Source organism: Helianthus annuus, chromosome 17 (genome assembly GCF_002127325.2).
Source record: "Helianthus annuus cultivar XRQ/B chromosome 17, HanXRQr2.0-SUNRISE, whole genome shotgun sequence".
Lineage (NCBI taxonomy): Eukaryota > Viridiplantae > Streptophyta > Magnoliopsida > Asterales > Asteraceae > Helianthus > Helianthus annuus.
The window spans coordinates 133,844,914-133,866,553 of record NC_035449.2 but is presented as its reverse complement, the minus strand read 5'-3'; positions in this window follow the sequence as shown (position 1 = coordinate 133,866,553).

The window sequence follows — 21,640 nt, the reverse complement described above, 5'->3', positions numbered from 1 at the left end:
GTTACTCTGGCGAAAGCGTAGAGATAAAAGGAAGACTCAAGTATCTACCTTCGTCAATTTCATTCACCAAAAGGATGCATATATTGCTATGAATGTTACACTCACTGGGAAGGGTTTGTTCAAGTCAATAAGAGGTAAGGTCTCGCTTAAGCGTAGTATCTCCCTCTCAATAGTTGTAGAAATAAATTGGAAAGAAGAAAGAAGGCGCAACACTTTCAGTGCCTTTTCCCTAGTAAGATCCATACAAAAAAGTGCGTCTCACTGTCACGGGAATAGACAGAGAGCGATTGGAAGAGAGCCGGGAAGGGGCCTAGAAGTGCCTACTACTACACCACACTTTTTCAGCAGCTCCAAGCGCCGTACGGCTACTTCCACCCTTCTTGCTCGTCACATCAGCATCGATGGTGATAACCTTCTTCTTTTTGGTCTTCTTCTTCTTCTCTTCGAGGTCAATACCCAAGTCGCGCTGCACACCTGCAAAGATGGTAGACCAGGAACTTAACTCTCCATTGGAAGATCCGACAGACTCCTCGCTGGAAAGATAGACAATCTCTTTCCCAGCAGAAGTCAAAGAGCGCAGAGGTCGAGGGTTAGGTATATGCGCACCTTCGATTGCAGTTGGTGGATCGGCGAAAGCATCAGCAATTGGATACATGAAATGACCTTTAATCTGGTCATACCAATATTCTTCCCCTGCTCTAAGCGGGCGCACGCCCATGGACCCACAAAAGGTGGGGAAGGCAGCTTGCCACAGATGCGCCTCTACATGTGAAATCATCTAGTTAAGCACAGGCTACAAAACAAGAAATTAAAGAGATTAAGGACGTAACTAACCTCTATCTTCAAATTTCAAAATCGGAACGTCCTTGCTATCTGCCGGCCACTGGTCACTCATCCGCGCCGCTAACAAGACGTTCTCACCAAACACTCGGTTTGGGGTGCTGGTAAGCTTCAGATACCAAGCCTCCTTCTTGGGAATCGCCAAATCCTCCTTCAAGATCGGTTCGGACCATGCGCGGAAGGTCATGGCAATCGGTATCACCTCCTCGCGAATGAAAAAGAATTTTGGTTTCCAGTCATGAAAACTCTTAGGAGGGTTCAGAAGTATCTTCTTCGCAGCTCCTCGACTGGCAAATGAGTAGAAGCCTATGTTTCTGATCAGTTGGTAAAGGACTCTGAATCTTTCCACAGTCGGCTCAATATCATGAGATCGACAAAGAAACTCGAAGTGTCGAACCGTGACCATTCCAGGAGGACTCATTTGTGAAATATGGAACCCATAGAACTGAAGAATGTGGGCCATGAAGTTCGTCGCCGGCAACCAGAAGTTGCCCTGATGAAAGAAATCTTCAAACAACGTAACATACCCCGGCGGTGCATCGGCGGCCGTTTGATTCTGATCGGGGTATCTGGCATCCCATTCCGGTGGAAACCGGAAACTCCGTGTAATTTGCTCGAACAGCCCTAAGTCCCACTTAAGGACGGGAACGAGACCTTCTTCACCAGGATTCTCTTCCTGATGTTCTTCAGCCATGAATGCGAGTTTAAACTTCGAATATTCCGGAAAAAGCTTGAAGATGTGGTGAAGAACCTTGAAGATCTGCTACCGTGTTCTTCACGGATTTGAAGGTTCAAAGAATTCGAAAGCAAGAAGGGAGGAAAGATGATAACAGAAGAGGAAAGATGATCTGCTCTCGTCTCTCATTAGATATATATACCCATCGCATTTAATGCGATGGGTAAACGTGCCGAGATCACCGCGCACGTGACCAATCAGAAAACGCCACGTAAGGCGGGATTCTCGGAGTGACGATTACCATGCGCGCGTGAGCCTCACTCGCCTGACGAAAAGCTGAACCGTCAGGGACAACTTGATGGCAGCCGTGTCAGCAGTCAACTCGAACGTCGCCATCAACGACATTTGCACCAACTCGTCAGAATTCAAATTTCGAGAGTTTTCCCGCCCAAAGTTACTACAAACTTCATACAGAAGCTATTGAGGCCGCGCATCATCAACAATTAATCAAGAGCCAAACCTGGTAGTCGCGCCGTAATAACTGACAAGCAATTAAACGCGCGCCGTCAACCAGGATCAACCAAGCATTTTTAAGCATTAACACTTCTTTTTTCTAAGTCCAGAGCTCCAACCACTTACTTCGCGCACGGTGCAGCACTGGACTGGGGGACTTGAAGGGGTATGGTCCTAAAAAGCCGCGTAGACCTTCTCCTGGTCGCGCGTGGAACCATACTCCTTAATCAACAAGATGCTCAATCCCAACCTCGCGCGGGTTACTTCAGTAAGGACTGACCTCGTGCGAGGCCTAAACAAGAAAGAGCATTGATTTTGACACTTAGCATTCTGGATGAGTCTCCAACACCTATAATCTTGCGCGGGCCAATAACGTGCTTAGCAAAGGTCGCGCAAGATCTATAGCGCATGACCACTTCAGAAGGTACGAAGGTACAAGTGGCAGATGAAAAGAGCCAATCCGCATCCTCCAGGCTCTGCTCAATCGTGCTCCACGATCGTCTGACGTGCAGGAGGCAAAAAGTACGTAAGGACACCTACGTGGCACCAATCACAGGGCAGAGACACCTGCCCCACGATCTCCACTTACCTGCTGAAGGCAGAGGGACAATGAGGCCGACAACAGTGACACGTGGCTCCAATCACGGTGCGCCAGCACCAGAAAACTTCTAGAAGCCACTAACGGTCGACACCAGTAAGACAAGGAGCATATCCGCTACGTTGTCGCCTTCCGGCCCAAGGCCCATCAGCCCACATCCTCTACACCTCTCCGGCTATAAATAGAGACCTTAGTTCACAGGTTGATTTCTTCTATTCCCTCTACTCTCACTCTTAATACTTAATTATCTACTCAAAGCAGTCGCTTATTCTCACGCCGGAGTCTGGTTAAGAGGGAAACCCCCATATTCCACTCTTAACGAGCTAACGGTGTTCTGTTTTACAGGACTAACCGATCATTAAGGAGCTCAGAAACCCAAAGAAGATTAACCCTTATGATAGAAACATAAACCAAACTAATCCACACCAAAATTAGTTCCGTATTTCTTCGCATATGATTTATCTTATCTTCTTTTGCAACAAGTTAATTAACATGGTGATCCATTCGATATTAATAAAATAATGAAATAAGTTAATATCGGCTGTGGTCTCTATTTATAACATTGGTTAGTAGAAAAATCAAATAAATAAGCAAATTAATTTTATCTATTAAAAATTCAATGGTTTGCTTTTTTATAACAAATTTATATAGTTTTGTTATGCTTTGTATATATACCTATATATTAAAAATTGGACGTAATGAGCAGTAACAACCTATATTATATTGTATTTACCTACAAGATTGGAGGGTATGGAGAGTCCCATCCTTACGAGGATGGGCCGCCACATAGACGCCACATCACCATCCCATGGAGGATGGCCCTCCTTGCATTTTGAAGGGGGTGAAGGATGGGCCTACCCCATACAATTATTTTATAATTTTCTAACTTTTTTTTGTTAACTTAATTAGAACTTCTTAAAAATTAAATAAAATTAAAACATAAGACAACATAATTAAATTCATTTCATAACATAAAAAAAATTACATTTCCTAAAAATTAAAATTACTAATCCTAGAAACGGAAAACATAAAAGCGAAAAAAAATAACGATACAACTAAAAAAATAAACAACCTACGACGTCCATTTTTCTTAACCTCCTCTTTCATCCTCCGGTAAACCTCGCATTCATCCTCCGGAACCGAGTTGAGATCCAATCTCATAATCCTAAAATCCTCCGCTCGAGCATAGTCGGCCGACAAGTTTTTCTTATAACTATATTTTTCCGTCGTGAGCTCTTTGTACGAACGGAATTCGGATATCAACTCGTCCATTTTCGAACCCGCCCCGGAAGACGTTTGGCTCGAGCCGCCCCCTTTTCTCTTTCCGGCCCCTCTTTTTTTGTTTTGTCCCTTCCGGGGGGACGTTCCTACTCGTGAACGGGCAATACCTCCTCGTCAAATTCCAGGTCGTCGTTTATGTCGATTTGACAACGAGCGGTGGAGCCTCCCGCACTATAACTTCTGGACTCGGAAGTTTTACTCCGTTTGACGGTTGCGACCTCATTTGGAACCCATTTTAATATATTATTATTCAGGATTTTTAATTTTACTTCTTTTTTACTTTTTGCGCCTTTTTTTTCTTGTAAGAAAATGGGTTTGCCACAAAATGGAGAGTTATTGCGGGAATTTTAAGCCCACTTATCATTAAAAAAGGCATGAAATGGGCCTGCTTACTTCAAGAGTAAGGCCAACCCAGTCCATTAAGAGAGAATATAAAATATACAAATTTAAAAGTAAAAACTTACCATAACCAAGTTTTATACGTTAAAGTTACTCAAAAAAATTATAAAAAAATCACTCAATTTAATGTGTTATAATATTATGAAGTTTCTTCATAAATGTTAATCCTTTTAATGTTAAGTGACTTTTTCTAATGGAAAAACTTACTCTCATACTCTACTTTACAACAATTATCCTAAATTACTTCTCCTGACTTTTGCTCAGGTTTCTTTCTGAGACTTCACCTCTAAAAGAAAAGTGGCTCTAACAAGTAGGCTAGCTCCACATTGATGATAAAACTTCAAGAAATTTATATGAAATTTGATTTAGATTTGAAAAAGGAAGAGATGAAGAAGAAAAAAATCACCAAAATAATAATAAAATTTCATAATTGTCAAACTAAGTTAATCTGTAAATAAAAATAATCATAACTGGATAATAACCAAACTTCATATATGCTCGTTTATGTCATTTAATTAAAAAAATACACATGTCATAAAATCAATGTTTTAAAAAACGGAAACGAGTATTGAAGCGTTTTCCCTTCGCCTCACGAGGCGTAAGTATTGAGGCGGAACGAGGCGTAATGCTGAGGCGGTATTAATAAATAAATATTAAAATTATATATATCATTAAATAATAAATACTTAACATAAAAAAATGACTTTTCTCATCAAATTTCATTAGATTCAGCAGTTAAGAACATAAAAAAAGATTCAAATTTCATCAAATACTTAACATAAAAAAAACACAAGTAGTTTCTAATTACACTCAAATAGCATAACAAACATCATCTTCATCATCCTCACAATCTTCCTCAACCCAATCCTCATCATCGTCATCCTCGTCAATCAAATGAAGGGCTTTCCTTTTCTTAGATGAGGAACTTCCACCGCCTCGCTCAATTATCCCACCACCTCTACGTGTTTTAGTTGCCCCACTACCTCTTGTTGTTCTAATGACCTCGTCACTTTCCTCCACATTTGTCGCGTCATCTTCAATTGCATCTTCATCATCATCATCTCTTGGGTCGGCTATCCACTCATCATCAGACATGACGTTTTCAACAAGTAAAGGATCTTCATCTTCTTTTAAATTAGACCTTTTTACAAAATTTTGCTTCAGCTTTCTATTGTACATGAACACCAAATTGTCCATCCTCTCGGTGGTCAACCGGTTTCGTCTCTCTGTATGGACCTGATTGAACGTACACCAGTTACGTTCACAAGCTGAAGCCGAACACGTAAGACCCAAAATCTTCATTGCAAAGGCCTTGAGTTCAGGGGTATCATCTCCATATTCGTCCCACCATAAAACTATATATGTTAAGAAATTAGTTAGTTAATTATTTAATTTATACAAACTATAAGTCTATAAACATAACTAGCAAATATTTTACTTGGTGGATGTAAGACCCATATACTTATCTTATCGTTTATGTAATAATTAATACATTTATAAGTATCATTAATATTAAAACATCGAATTAACGACATTTGGATAAGTTTCAAAACTTTACAACCACACTTCCAACGTTTCCTAAAACATGTTGTTTCAAACCCAACTTACTTAACTTTTAAAGACAAGCAAATACATATTTACAAGAGTTAACAACACTATAGTGTGTTGTGTGACAAAAGTGTTAGTTTTCATTTGCGGAAGCTCCTTTATAATGTGTGTTCGGTTCTTTAACAAGGCTTGATCGTCATCCGCAAGTCTATCCCTTTACCTATAACCAAAATTTATCAAAACATTAGTTATTTGAGCTTAATATATGTTTTAACAAGTTCATAACGTCAAAACACAGCAAATAAACAAGTTTTCAAGGTCTAGGTCTTGGTCGCGGGGCGCGACAGCTGAAGGTATAGCCTTCGCGGGCCGCGAGGGCCGTCGCGTAGCGCGACACCTTCCCTGATTCACCGTCGCGTGACGCGACGTCTTTATTTCTCCAGCAGGTTTGGTTTTCAGACCTGCATTTTCCCAGCTAGTTAGATTTCAAATCGAACCACACCATTGTTAAAATCATATGTTATATTTTGTTAATAAAAAATGGTATGGGTAAAAAAAAACTTAGCTACAATACTCATAAATTATAATATAACTTGCCAGTTTCCACCCATTATTAGGGTATAGGGAGTGGTTAAACACTTGAAAGTGGCAAACTTCAAAATCAATCAATCAGATGGTGCCATGTCATTTTACCTATTTTGTTTAAACTATGCTCAAAATCGTTGGCGGTGGTTAGACACTTTGAAATAGGTAAACTATTAAAAAAAAGGAAAAAGGTGTGATCGTTGCCTTTTTTTGGCTTAAAATCTAATTGAAAATATTAACTAAAATAACCTTGAATTAAGCGAAGTCTCGATTCTTCGAATCCCCATTCCACTAACAGAATTAACGGCTGGTTACTAAAACAACCGGTTACAAAAATGTTAAAAACTAAACGTTTGTTAAAGATTGGTTTTTACGATGAGAGAACCCTTACACTCATACTTAGCCTTAATTTATATATTAGTTAGGGGTGCACTCGAGCCGGGCCCGAGCTCGATCAACTTATGAGAGCTCGACGAGCTCGATTCAAGCCTTTTTTTCAAAGCTCGAGCTCGGCTCGTTTGTATTTTCTAAAGCTCGAGCTCGGCTCGGGCTAGGCTCATTTATTATCTATTAATTAGTATATTAAATAAAAATAATATAAATAATAGACTTTTTAGGCTCGCGAGCTCGATAAGTGAAGCTTGGGCTCGGGCTCGTTTACTAAATAAGCTTATTTTTAGGTTTGAGGTCGGCTTGTAAACAAGTTTAAATAAGTTCGGCTCGATTCGGCTCCTTTACACTAAGCCTCGGTAAGGCTCGACGAGCCTAACTAGCTTCACATGCGAGGCTCAAGCTCGGGCTTGATAAACAAACAAGCTTTGTTTTAGGCTCAAGCTCGGCTTGGGCTCGATAAGGCTGGGCTCATTTCGAGCTTTTTCTCAAGCCGATCTCGAGTAGCTCGCGATTGTAAAATAATGGCCTACTAGTAACATGTGATATGTATAGGATAATAGAAATAATATAGAGAGAATGAGAAGTACAGGAAATAAGAGAATTCTTATTCCTTGAGTATGTCTTGTGTATATAATAAGGCCCGTAAACATAGGGTGTTTAGTGGTTGATCGGATTATCGTGGTCCGGTCAAAGATAAATTTATAGAGACCTAATTACCTCAAGCTAATAGAAAGTGGCAATAAGGTGTCGAATCCACGAAGAGTCTATGGTCTGTGTAAAAAATTGGTTGATTATGAATTTAAACTTACGAAGCTTGCTAAAATGATTCTTTTGTATTTTGGTTTGAAAAGGAGTTGGAATTATCCAACGGTTTTTAACTAATTATGAAAACGATATTAACTACGAATGCAAAATTGAAATTTTGGTTTAAAACACTGGTTTGAGTTAAGGTTCACACCCGGTTCAAAGTCATAAGACCTAGGGTTCCTACACAGTTAGGTTGTAATCAAAATCGTAATTTGGTGTTAACGAGTTTAGTGTTTCGAGGCTTAGGCACCAATAACTATCAACGTCACAAGACGAGCAACAATGCGCTTCGTTACTCAAGAAAATGTAAACCCTAATCTCATATCAAAACACAACCAAACGAAATCATTTCACAAAGTCAAAGGTGTGAGTATATTTTGGCAATTCGTGAATTCAAAATGAGATCAATACAATTAACATGAATATTCAAACATCCAAATACGATAAACAATAATTAATCAATTAAACACAATGTTAAGAACCCTAAAAATTTTACAGGATCTACACAAAAGGTGGAAGTCGGATGATAATTGTGAAGAAAAACCCATGACTCTTGGTTATTTCGGTATTCGAATTAGGGGTGTTCAAAACCGAATATCCGATTGAATAGTTTGTCACACCGAAACATAGTAAATCAAATATCCGAATATCCAATTTTTATTTTAATTTGAAAATTTTTAAAATCACTATCCGAAACTGGGTCCGAAAATTCTGATATCCGTATCTTCGGATACAAATATTTTTTAACACCCCTAATTTGAATAGTGATGGTATGGTGTATTGAGAGTGATTTTGGTGATGAATCTTGATTAGAGAATGATTGGGCATACGGTGTAACTCACAAAATCCTGAATAATAGGCATCTCATTCAAAAATTCTGATTTCCAGCGATTTCGACCACCCAGCATTAACTTTGACTGATAGTCGCATCGGGGATGCCATGTGACGGCGTCGCCGACAGGAAATTTCCCGAAGACGCGTTTACTTGTTGTGTACGCCAATCCCGACGCTAGGGCTGTAAATGAACCGAATGTTCAGCGAACAGTTCGGGAACCGTTCGGCGGGAAGTTCGTTTATTTAATAAACGAACGGACATGAACACGAAATTCCGTTCGATTAGTTAAATGAACGAACATGAATAGAGGTCCCGTTTGTTCAATTGTGTTCGTTAACGTTCGGTAACGTGTTCGTGAACATTCGTTCATTTGCATTCGTTTATGTTCGTATGTTTATGTTTTAATTAAATTTTTTTGTAATTTCATATATTTATCTGTACTTTTTATATTATTAAACTTATATTTATTTTATTACCCTAACAATTAAACTAGAAAACCTTATTTAACCTTTTTATGCACCATTTCCCTTTCATTTCTCAATATTTACATCAATGAATACGATCGACCTCTGTTCCACAATAAGGGATTCAAGTTCCAGTGCTACTATCAGGGTCATCCACCTTTATCCTTTGTCGCGTTTGACAAATTTATTTGTTTTCGTTTGTGTTCGTGAACCGTTTGTGAACACACTCATTTCCTTACTAAACGAATACGAATATTGTGGCAACTGTGTTCTTTAATCGATGAACAATGCAAAACAATGTTAATTATCAATAATACAATGTGTTTTGGTGTTATTATATGTGTTTTATGTGTTTGATCATTTCACAATTCGATTCGATTCGACTTCAAGCTCTAAATCGCTTTCTAGAAAGTTATACGCAAACTGGTGCGTAAATGCAGTCAGTTTAACGCGACAAACACTCCGGGATAGTGAAATAGGCTTAACATACCTTAAATAACCTTCACATAACTTAGAAATAAGTTTTGGATGGTTTGGTTTCTCGAAAACAAGTTTGTTCGATCGCAGGGACTATTTGTGTCAAACTGTGAAACTATACCGATTTGTATAGTAACGAACATTCCGGAACTTGATCATAAGTTAAACATACCATAAATATCCTTTACATAGCTTAGAAATAGGCTTTGAGGGGTTCGGTATGCTAAAATAAACTTATTGGTCATTCAGGGACTAAAAGCGTCAAAAATGCACAAGTTTGCATTTTCGCGCATATCTTACGTTCTGAATATATCCGGACATCCAAAATTTTATGTAATCATTAAAATATTTTATTTTAGTGATTGACATGATAAAATTCCATTCGTCGCTTAATTTGGATCGTTTTTGCGTTCGCTACGACTTCCGTCGTAATGATCGGAACAACGCGATCGTACGACCAAACGAACCGACATCCGAGATATTTTTGAGCATGTTTTGAGTTCCCAATACTTTAACATCATTTTAGAGCCTTGAAATGAGGTTAACGGGGCTTAAACGTGTCAAAAATGGGCCGAAATGCATGTTTTGCAAGTTCAGGGACTAAAACTGATAATCTGCCAAAGATGGTCAGGCGGGGCGCGTAAGACTAAGTGAAGTCTTACGCGGGGCGCGAGAGCATGTCAGACAGAAACATTGAATTTGGTCATTTAGCTCGGTTTTGCTGGTTTTGATCTCTAGTTTTCAATGCTAGGGGCTGGTTTGTGTGGAGAACAAGTCCCCCAATCAGTCCTTAACACTTGTATGGCTTGGATCATGCCCTCTTCTCCAAGAAACGATCCTAACGGTTTGCGAAAAACTATATATAGCCCATCCATTTCACTTGTTCTTTGCTCATTCATTCTTCTCTTCTCTACAATCTGCTTTGGGAGCATTCTCATCTGATTTGGGAGTTTGTTTTCTTGTAGAAAAGATAGCAAGGACCCTTAGTGAGCATTCTTTCATTCTTTTTATTCTTTCTTAGTTTGAAAGTCAAATATAGTTTGACTTTCAGCTTTGACCACGAGATGGTCAACGAGAAGTTCGTTCGAACTTCGCAACCTGAGCGTAATCACGTTGGTTATAGTCCTTAGTGACTATACCCACTGATTACCACGTTAATTAGGTGTAGTGACGAGTCGAAGTTTCGGTCAAAATGCGTTTTAGCACGCATTTTTGCAACAGAACTACTGTTAGGTATCAAAACACTTTTTTTTGATACCAAATCAGTAGGTTAAACATGTTTTGACATGTTTAACTCGTCACTAATAGTTAGTGCTTGTTTAGACTCGTAAGTCGAGCGGTCTAAACCACCGCTTAGACTTTCGAACTCGACCCGATTGGTCGATCTTTAGGATCCGACCAAGTATGTTTAGTGACAATAGTTGCATAGGGAATAACCTTCCGAGGTTATACCTTATGGTCACCGAGTTTAAGTTGTTGTATGATAGGAAGATTATATGCCTTAGGTAAATTACCAAAACGCCCTTTTCATGCATAATTGGACTTTAAGCATATGTAACCTAACTTTTGTCACCTAAACTGATTATGCAACCTATTTAAACATGTTTAGGCATATAATACTTGTCATAGGACTAGTTAGACGTCTCGAACGCGCGTTTGCGCGCACGGCGCGTTAAAGTAGCGTAAGCTACCTTAATGGGTCGCGATGGGTCGAAAGCACTTAGGTTAGGTTCCGATTTAGAATGTAGGCTTTGTTAAATCATATCACATGAGTTCCTACACTCATTTGGTTTACAAGACCTCATTCTTTCCGATCTTCCGATTTAGGCGTCTATTGTTTGACTAGCGATCCGATTATTAGGTGCTGCTTGAGTTTCCTTGGTTTGATTGAGCTTATTGAGTTCTCTAGATTGAGGATACTTTGCACTTCAATGTGAGTACATAGTTCCCCTATTTTACTGTTTTCAATTGTTTTGGGTGATTCATATGTACAAAACGATATCAAGGTTTAAACGATGATTTCAAAAACGATTAAAGATGGATTATACTAAACTAACAACGATTTCAATAAGGTGAACAAGACTTGTTGGTTGTAATTACATAACGAATGACATTCATTAGCTTTGGCCGAGCCGACCAGTATTAGGTTATGGTACCATAGGATCTGACAAATCCTGTTATCAGACTACACCCAAGGTTATGTGTGGGGGTTATGTAGGTAACGACCAAATCTGATGATTGTTAACTTACCCTTTGGTGGTTTGTTAATACGAGAAACGAGTTAGACGAGTCATGAAGGTTTGAATGTTGTTAGCGAGATGACCAAAAGTAGTTTCACTATTAAAACGAATACGATTTTGAGACGAGTTAAACGATTTGAGATGACTTCAACGAGATAAACGATTTGGATAAACGATTGGTTTTGGGTAGTGATTAGATAATGGGACGGGTGTAGTATGATAGAATCATGGTAGATACGCCGCTGGTACATCTTATATATAAGTGCTTCTATCATATTACATTGCGTGTCAGTATTTAGTTCACTAGGGAAACGATTTTGAAACGATGTCACACTACGAGGTTTTTGAAACAATAATAGCCATACGAGTTTTATTAACGAGTTTTACGAGATGTTTACAAGTTGTTACTAAAACAAATGTTTTTGGGTTAAGAGTCATGGCTACGAGATTTTATAATCTATAACCATCTTGATTTGAGTTGGTTAATTATGTTGCAATACACTTTTCAAAACGAGGTTTGTATTTTGACTCTTGTAGTCTAACGGGGTACTGCAACATATAAACGAGCCATGAATCTGATACTCCCATAAAACCTATGTACTCGCCAGCATTTCTTTGCTGACTTTATTTTTACATATGTTTCAGGTGGTATTGCTTGATGTTGCTTGCTAGGGAGCTTGTGTTACTTAGGACTCGGACGAGGCTTTAGTGACTTAAAAACAATTATAAACAATGTGTAGTTTGTTTGTTTTGGTTTAAAGACAATGTACAATGCATAATATTTCAATAAAACGAAACTTTTAACTACCATGGTTGTGGAACAATAATTCTGTTGCAACACTCCCCGACGTTTCCACCACGGTTTGTTGTTTTAACGTGGTTAGGGTGTGACAGAAGAAGTTGGTATCAGAGCCAATGGTTATTGGGAATTAGGTTATTAGTAATGCTTTAACCTAGACTATAACTTTCTAGGACCCCAACGCAAGTTTACTTGTGTTTAGATTTTAAAACAATATCGTCACCTATCCTTAGGTGATAACCACAACGAGAACACAATAACGAATCCGCTTCGAAAATTAATCATCTATCCTTGAATGATTGATTACTAGGTTTTGAACCCTCTATTATATGGTTTTGAACCCTTCTAGTTTGATTCATCTTTGGCTTAAGTGCCTTTTGAGTTTTCAAAATCTCGTCAAAGTTTGGGTCTAAATAATGTGAACACGTGCAAACTGGAAGAGTGAATGCCTATACCCTGAGTTTTCTGTCTAAGGCTAGAGTGTTCGTACAAATCCGCATTATCAGACCAGTCACTCTTACCTGGGAACTCTTGGGGTGAGTGTTCACTTATAGGCGAGCATGTCTTCGCGATACATTATTATGACCCATTTACTTTGATTTGTCACTGTGTGTCGTTTGTTTGTTCGAGGTAACGATTGAATGATCGCGTTCTGTTGGACCGTTCTTTGACCCGAAAAGTCAGTCAGAGTAGCTCATCCTCACATATAAAGGCAGAATCAGAATATGCAAGGTTACAACAGCTTGTCCTATTAATCTCCTTTGCTTTTATTGCTTTCTGATGAAATTTTGACAGAGTTTCGCTCCAGCATACAAACATCCGTATCTGGTCCGCTCAGACGACTCTCCTATATATAGACATGTGGGTTCGCTCATATGACATGCCATATGAGCGGACCTACATCACTGCACTATAAGCGGACCACAAATAAACCCTATGAGCGGACCACTATGTTCAATGACATAAAAGCGAACCAAACTCTATTTTACATAATATTTACAGTTTGACCCCCTGTTGACCAATCTTGACTTCAGACTTTTTGTAGACGCAGTCAACAGACATTTCGTGCATCAACACCTTCCTTGTGTTTTGTCGATGTTTTCAATACCTCTTTTGTTTTTCCAACTGTCGACCTCACTCGTTTCTCATGTTTCCTTTTTAGACAATGCCTCCTCGACGTGATGCTCAAACTTTTACCGTTGAGGAAGTCGCAGCCCTTGTCTCTCAGCAAATGGCTGATGTGCTTCCAGGCATTGTGACCCAAATCCACGAATTATACAACAACAACAATAATAACAACAATAATGCTAAGTGTAATTTCAAGAATTTCAATTCTGCGAAGCCGCTTAAGTTTTCTGGGTCACAAGGAGCAACCGCGCTCCTGCAGTGGTTTGAGAGTATCGAGAGCACATTCAGACGTGTGCAGTGTCCGAATGCGCGCAAAGCTGAGTTTGCATCTAGTGTGTTCGAGAAGCGAGCTCTTACATGGTGGAACGGAGTGATGCGTGATAGGGGTGCCGAAGTGGCATTAGCACAAACTTGGGAAGAGCTCCGAGCTCTCATGATGAGAGAGTTCTGTCCCCGTCACGAGATTCGAGTTTTGAAACGAGAATTTGACGATTTGAAACAAGTCGGGGGAGAACACCGTGCTTATACGGATCGATTTGAGGAGCTCAATTTGTTGTGTCCCATGATGGTTACCCCGTTGGATAAGGCAATTGAGAGGTATATCGTTGGTTTACACGATTCCATTCAGGATATTGTGACCGGTGTTAATCCTACTACCGTCCGTCACGCAATCGAGTTGTCTGCTACCCTGACTGAGTCTCAAGTCAGGAAGGGTAAACTCACCCGCAAGGGTGATAAAAAGAAGTCAACCGATTCTGACAAGGAAAAGGGTAAGGGTAAGCAGGGTGAGTCTTCGAAGAAGTCAAGGAAGCGCAAGGCTTCCCAAAACTTTGATGTCACCAACCAGACTGCTCAGAACCCTCAGAACCCACCGACTCAACCTCCTGCAAAGAAAACATATGCTGGTACTGCACATCATTGTGCTCAATGTAATGGTCACCATGTTGCCCAACAGGCCGGTAAACAGAGTGCTACGTGTGGTACACTTGGGCATTTGGCCAACATTTGTCGTTTTGGTCAAAATCAGGCTGCTCAGGTTCCAGCACAAGCTCAAGGGAATGCTGCGAGATTCCCACCTAGTTCGTGTTTTAATTGCGGAGAAATTGGTCATTTCCGCAACAATTGCCCGAGATTGGGAAATGCAAATGCGAATCCGAATGGTAACGCGAACGTGAATGTGAATCCCGCTCGTGGACGAGCATTCAATCTGAACACGAACGAGGCAAGGGCAGACAACAAGGTTGTTAATGGTACGTTTCTTGTTAACAATCAACGTGCGTCTGTTCTTTTCGATTCTGGTGTCGATAGGAGTTTTGTTTCCTTATCCTTTGAGCCTTTACTTGCGATGCCTAGAACTAAACTAAGGAAGCCCTTATCTGTCGAAGTTGCTACTGGTAAACCACTTGTACTCGATTCTGTTCTTCGTGGTTGTCAATTGAACCTCGATAACCATCTTTTCCCTGTCGACCTCACACCGATGCAACTTGGGAGTTTTGACATAATCGTAGGGATGGATTGGTTAACCAAACACCATGCTGAGGTGGTTTGTTTCGATAAGATCGTCCGTATTCCTTTTTCGTCTAGTGATGTCCTAGAAGTTCGTGGTGAGAAACCGTCTGCTGGTTTGAAACTCATGTCGTGTACGAAAGCTCAAAGCTATCTACGAAAAGGATATGTTGCTTTCCTAGCACATGTCACCGAGGAGAAAGGCAAGAACAAGAGTATTCAGGATATTCCGATTGTTCGGGATTATCCAGAGGTATTTCCTGATGAACTGCGTGGTTTGCCTCCAGTTCATCAAGTCGAGTTTCATATTGACCTTGTACCCAATGCCAACCCGATTGCGAAAGCACCTTATCGTCTTGCACCTTCCGAGATGCAAGAGTTATCGATACAGCTTCAAGAGTTATCTGATAAAGGATTCATCCGTCCGAGTTATTCACCTTGGGGAGCTCCTGTCCTCTTCTGTGAAAAAGAAAGATGGATCTTTTCGAATGTGTATCGATTATCGTGAGCTTAACAAGCTTACCATCAAGAATCGATATCCCCTACCTCGAATTGATGATCTCTTTGATCAGCTGCAAGGTGCTACCTGTTTTTCCAAGATCGACCTGCGTTCTGGGTATCATCAGCTTCATGTATTTGAAGAAGATATTCCCAAAACTGCTTTCTGCACGAGATATGGACACTACGAGTTCACTATCATACCCTTTGGTTTGACAAATGCTCCAGCTATTTTCATGGATTTAATGAATAGGGTCTGTAAACCTTATTTAGACAAGTTCATCATTGTGTTCATCGATGATATTCTTATTTATTCAAAGTCTCGAGCCGATCACGAGCAACACCTTCGTTTGACTCTCGAACTCCTAAAGAAGGAACAACTTTTTGCTAAATTCTCCAAGTGTGAATTCTGGCTTAACGAAGTTCAGTTCTTAGGACATATAGTCAACGAGCAGGGTATTCATGTGGATCCATCCAAAATAGTTGCTATTAAGGATTGGAATACACCTACGACACCGACGGAGATTCGATCATTTCTTGGTCTCGCTGGATATTATCGTCGTTTCATTGCGAACTTCTCTATGATTGCGGTTCCACTCACTGCTTTGACTAAGAAAAATAAGCCTTTTGAGTGGGGACCCAAGCAAGAAGAAGCGTTCCAAACACTGAAACAAAAGCTATGTGATGCTCCTGTTCTATCTCTGCCTGAGGGAAACGATGATTTAGTTGTCTACTGCGACGCATCCAACTTAGGCCTTGGTTGTGTTCTTATGCAACGAGGTAAAGTCATTGCATATGCGTCTAGACAATTGAAACTTCACGAGAAGAACTACACAACTCATGATCTTGAGTTCGGTGTTGTGGTCTTTGCTCTCAAAATCTGGAGACACTATCTTTATGGCACGAAGTGTGTGGTTTTCACAGACCACAAATGTCTCCAGCATATTCTTAATCAGAAGGAGCTGAACATGAGGCAACGACGTTGGGTTGAACTCTTGAGCGATTACGATTGCGAGATTCGTTACCATCCTGGTAAAGCGAATGTCGTAGCCGATGCGCTTAGTCGAAAGGAGCGAGTCAAGCTTCATTCTGTTCGAACTCTCTCTGATCTTCAAACTCGTGTTCTTCAAGCTCAGCAATTTTGTGTTTCACAAAATTTGATGGGTACGGAATTACCACATTAGCTTGAGCTTAAACTCGAAGCTAAGGACGATGGTTTACTCTATTTCAAGGATCGTTTGTGGGTTCCGAAACAAGACGATCTTCGCACTTTAGTGATGGACGAATCTCACAAGTCTCGATATTCCATCCATCCTGGTGCTGATAAAATGTACAAGGATCTTCGTACTAAGTTCTGGTGGCCTGGTATGAAGAAAGATGTTGCCTTGTATGTATCAAAATGCCTAACTTGTCTCAAAGTCAAGGCTGAACATCAACGACCTTCTGGTTTGCTTGTACAACCAGAGATACCGGTTTGGAAGTGGGAGAACATTGCTATGGATCTCATCACTAAATTACTGCGTACTTTTAATGGTCACGATGCTATTTGGGTTGTCATCGATCGATTAATGAAGTCAGCTCATTTTATTGCGATTCGCGAGGATCTATCTGCTGATAAACTTGCAAAGATTTATGTTGATGAGATTGTATCACGACATGGTGTTCCTTTGGATATCATTTCTGATCGTGATGCTCGATTTTCATCTCATTTTTGGAAGACCATGTAATCTGCTATGGGAACCCAACTAAATCTAAGCATTGCTTATCATCCCCAAACAGATGGACAATCCGAGAGGACAATTAAAACTTTGGAGGATATGCTTAGAGCATGCGTGATAGACTTTGGTGGTAATTGGGATTCTCATCTGCCATTGATCGAGTTCTCTTACAACAATAGCTATCATGCTAGCATCAATATGGCACCATTCGAAGCTCTTTACGGTCGAAAATGTCGTTCACCTGTCTGTTGGAATGAGGTCGGTGAAGCTCAGCTTACTGGACCTGAGCTCATTCTTGAAACAACAGACAAAATCAAGAAAATTCGTGATAATCTTGTGACAGCTAGAAGCCGTCAAAAGAGTTATGCGGATTTACGACGCAAGCCCTTAGAATTTCAAGTTGGAGACCATGTCCTACTCAAGGTGTCACCTTGGAAGGGAGTGGTGAGATTTGGAAGGAAAGGAAAACTTGCACCACGATACGTTGGACCATTTAAGATTGTTGAAAGAGTTGGAAAGGTTGCCTATCGACTAGAGCTACCTCCAGAGCTTGGTAATATTCATCCGACTTTTCACGTGTCCAATTTGCGAAAGTGTTTAGCTGACGCTGATCTTCACATTCCTCTCGACAAGATCCGAATCGATGAAACGATGCACTTTGTCGAGAAACCTGTGGAGATAGTGGACCGTACATTCAAACAGTTGAAGAACAAACGGATTAAATTAGTCAAAGTTCGTTGGGAATCCAAACGTGGCCCAGAGTTTACTTGGGAACGTGAGGACCAAATGAAGGCGAAATATCCGCAATTGTTCTCACAAGTTTCCTCTAGTTAAAATTTCGGGACGAAATGTCCTAAAGTAGGGGAGACTGTGACAACTGTGCTCTTTAATCGATGAACAATGCAAAACAATGTTAATTATCAATAATACAATGTGTTTTGGTGTTATTATATGTGTTTTATGTGTTTGATGATTTCACAATTCGATTCGATTCGACTTCAAGCTCTAAATCGCTTTCTAGAAAGTTATACGCAAACTGGTGCGTAAATGCAGTCAGTTTAACGCGACAAACACTCCGGGATAGTGAAATAGGCTTAACATACCTTAAATAACCTTTACATAACTAAGAAATAAGTTTTGGATGGTTTGGTGTGTCGAAAACAAGTTTGTTCGATCGCAGGGACTATTTGTGTCAAACTGTGAAACTATACCGATTTGTATAGTAACGAACATTCCGGGACTTGATCATAAGTTAAACATACCATAAATATCCTTTACATAGCTTAGAAATAGGCTTTGAGGGATTCGGTATGCTAAAATAAACTTATTGGTCATTCAGGGACTAAAAGCGACATCCAAAAAATTATGTAATCATTAAAATATTTTATTTTTGTGATTGACATGATAAAATTCCATTCTCGTTTAATTTGGATCGTTCTTGCGTTCGCTACGACTTCCGTCGTAATGAACGGAACAACGCGATCGTACGACCAAACGAACCAACATCCGAGATATGTTTTAGCATGTTTTGAGTTCCCAATACTTTAACATCATGTTAGAGCCTTGAAATGAGGTTAACGGGGCTTAAACGTGTCAAAAATGGGCCGAAATGCATGTTTTGCAAGTTCAGGGACTAAAACTGACAATCTGCAAAGATGGTCAGGCGGGGCGCGTAAGACTAAGTGAAGTCTTACGCGGGGCGCGAGGGCATGTCAGACAGAAACATTGATATTGGTCATTTAGCTCGTTTTTGCTGGTTTTGATCTTTAGTTTTCAATGCTAGGGGCTGGTTTGTGTGGGGAAGAAGTCCCCCAATCAGTCCTTAACACTTGTATGGCTTGGATCATGCCCTCTTCTCCAAGAAACAATCCTAATGGTTTGCGAAAAACTATATATAGCCCATCCATTTCACTTGTTCTTTGCTAATTCATTCTTCTCTTCTCTACAATCTGCTTTGGGAGCATTCTCATCTGATTTGGGAGTTTGTTTTCTTGTAGAAAAGATAGCAAGGACCCTTAGTGAGCATTCTTTCATTCTTTTTATTGCTTTCTTAGTTTGAAAGTCAAATATAGTTTGACTTTCAGCTTTGACCACGAGATGGTCAACGAGAAGTTCGTTCAAACTTCGCAACCTGAGCGTAATCACGTTGGTTATAGTCCTTAGTGACTATACCCACTGATTACCACGTTAACTAGGTGTAGTGACGAGTCGAAGTTTCGGTCAAAATGTGTTTTAGCACGCATTTTGCAATGGAACTACTATTAGGTATCAAAACACTTTGTTTTGATACCAAATCAGTAGGTTAAACATGTTTTGACATGTTTAACTCGTCACTAATAGTTAGTGCTTGTTTAGAGTCGTAAGTCGAGCGGTCTAAACCACCGCTTAGACTTTCGAACTCGACCCGTTTGGTCGATCTTTAGGATCCGACCAAGCATGTTTAGTGACAATAGTTGCATAGGGAATAACCTTCCGAGGTTATACCTTATGGTCACCGAGTTTAAGTAGTTGTATGATAGGAAGATTATACGCCTTAGGTAAATTAGCAAAACGCCCTTTTCATGCATAATTGGACTTTAAGCATATGTAACCTAACTTTTGTCACCTAAACTGATTATGCAACCTATTTAAACATGTTTAGGCATATAATACTTGTCATAGGACTAGTTAGACGTCTCGAACACGCGTTTGCGCGCACGACGCGTTAAAGTAGCGTAAGCTACCTTAATGGGTCGCGATGGGTCGAAAGCACTTAGGTTAGGTTCCGATTTAGAATGTAGGCTTTGTTAAACCATATCACATGAGTTCCTACACTCATTTGGTTTACAAGACCTCATTCTTTCTGATCTTCCGATTTAGCCATCTATTGTTTGACTAGCGATCCGATTATTAGGTGCTGCTTGAGTTTCCTTGGTTTGATTGAGCTTATTGAGTTCTCTAGATTGAGGATACTTTGCACTTCAATGTGAGTACATAGTTCCCCTATTTTACTGTTTTCAATTGTTTTGGGGTGATTCATATGTACAAAACGATATCAAGGTTTAAACGATGATTTCAAAAACGATTAAAGATGGTTTATACTAAACTAATAACGATTTCAATAAGGTGAATAAGACTTGTTGGTTGTAATTACATAACGAATGACATTCATTAGCTTTGGCCGAGCCGACCAGTATTAGGTTATGGTACCATAGGATCTGACAAATCCCGTTATCAGACTACACCCATGGTTATGTGTGGGGGTTATGTAGGTAACAACTGAATCTGATGATTGTTAACTTACCCTTTGGTGGTTTGTTAATATGAGAAACGAGTTAGACGAGTCACGAAGGTTTGAATGTTGTTAGCGAGATGACCAATAGTAGTTTCACTATTAAAACGAATACGATTTTGAGACGAGTTAAACGATTTGAGATGACTTCAACGAGATAAACGATTTTGATAAACGATTGGTTTTGGGTAGTGATTAGATAATGGGATGGGTGTAGTATGATAGAACCATGGTAGATACGCCGCTGGTACATCTTATATATAAGTGCTTCTATCATATTACGTTGCGTGTCATTATTTAGTTCACTGGGGAAAGGATTTTGAAACGATGTCACACTACGAGGTTTTTGAAACGATATAAACCATACGAGTTTTATTTATGAGTTTTTACGAGATGTTTACAAGTTGTTATACTAAAACAGATGTTTTTGGGTTAAGAGTCATGGCTACGAGATTTTATAATCTATAACCATCTTGATTTGAGTTGGTTAATTATGTTGCAATACACTTTTCAAAACGAGGTTTGTATTTTGACTCTTGTAGTCTAACAGGGTACTGCAACATATAAACGAGCCATGAATCCGATACTCCCATAAACCTATGTACTCGCCAGCATTTCTTTGCTGACTTTATTTTTACATATGTTTCAGGTGGTATTGCTTGATGTTGCTTGCTAGGGAGCTTGTGTCACTTAGGACTCGGACGAGGCTTTAGTGACTTAAAAACAATTATAAACAATGTGTAGTTTGTTTGTTTTGGTTTAAAGACAATGTACAATGCATAATATTTCAATAAAACGAAACTTTTAACTACCATGGTTGTGGAACAATAATTCTGTTGCAACACTCCCCGACGTTTCCCCCACGGGTTGTTGTTTTAACGTGGTCGGGGTGTGACAAATATAAAATCTCGTTCGGTAAGTGTTCATGAACTGTTCATGAACACATTTATTACCTTATCGAACGAACACGAACAAGACCTTGTCTGTGTTCGTTCGGTTCGTTTACAGCCCAACCCAATGCAGTATTGGCATTGGTGATGCGACTAAGTAGTAATCTCTCTGTT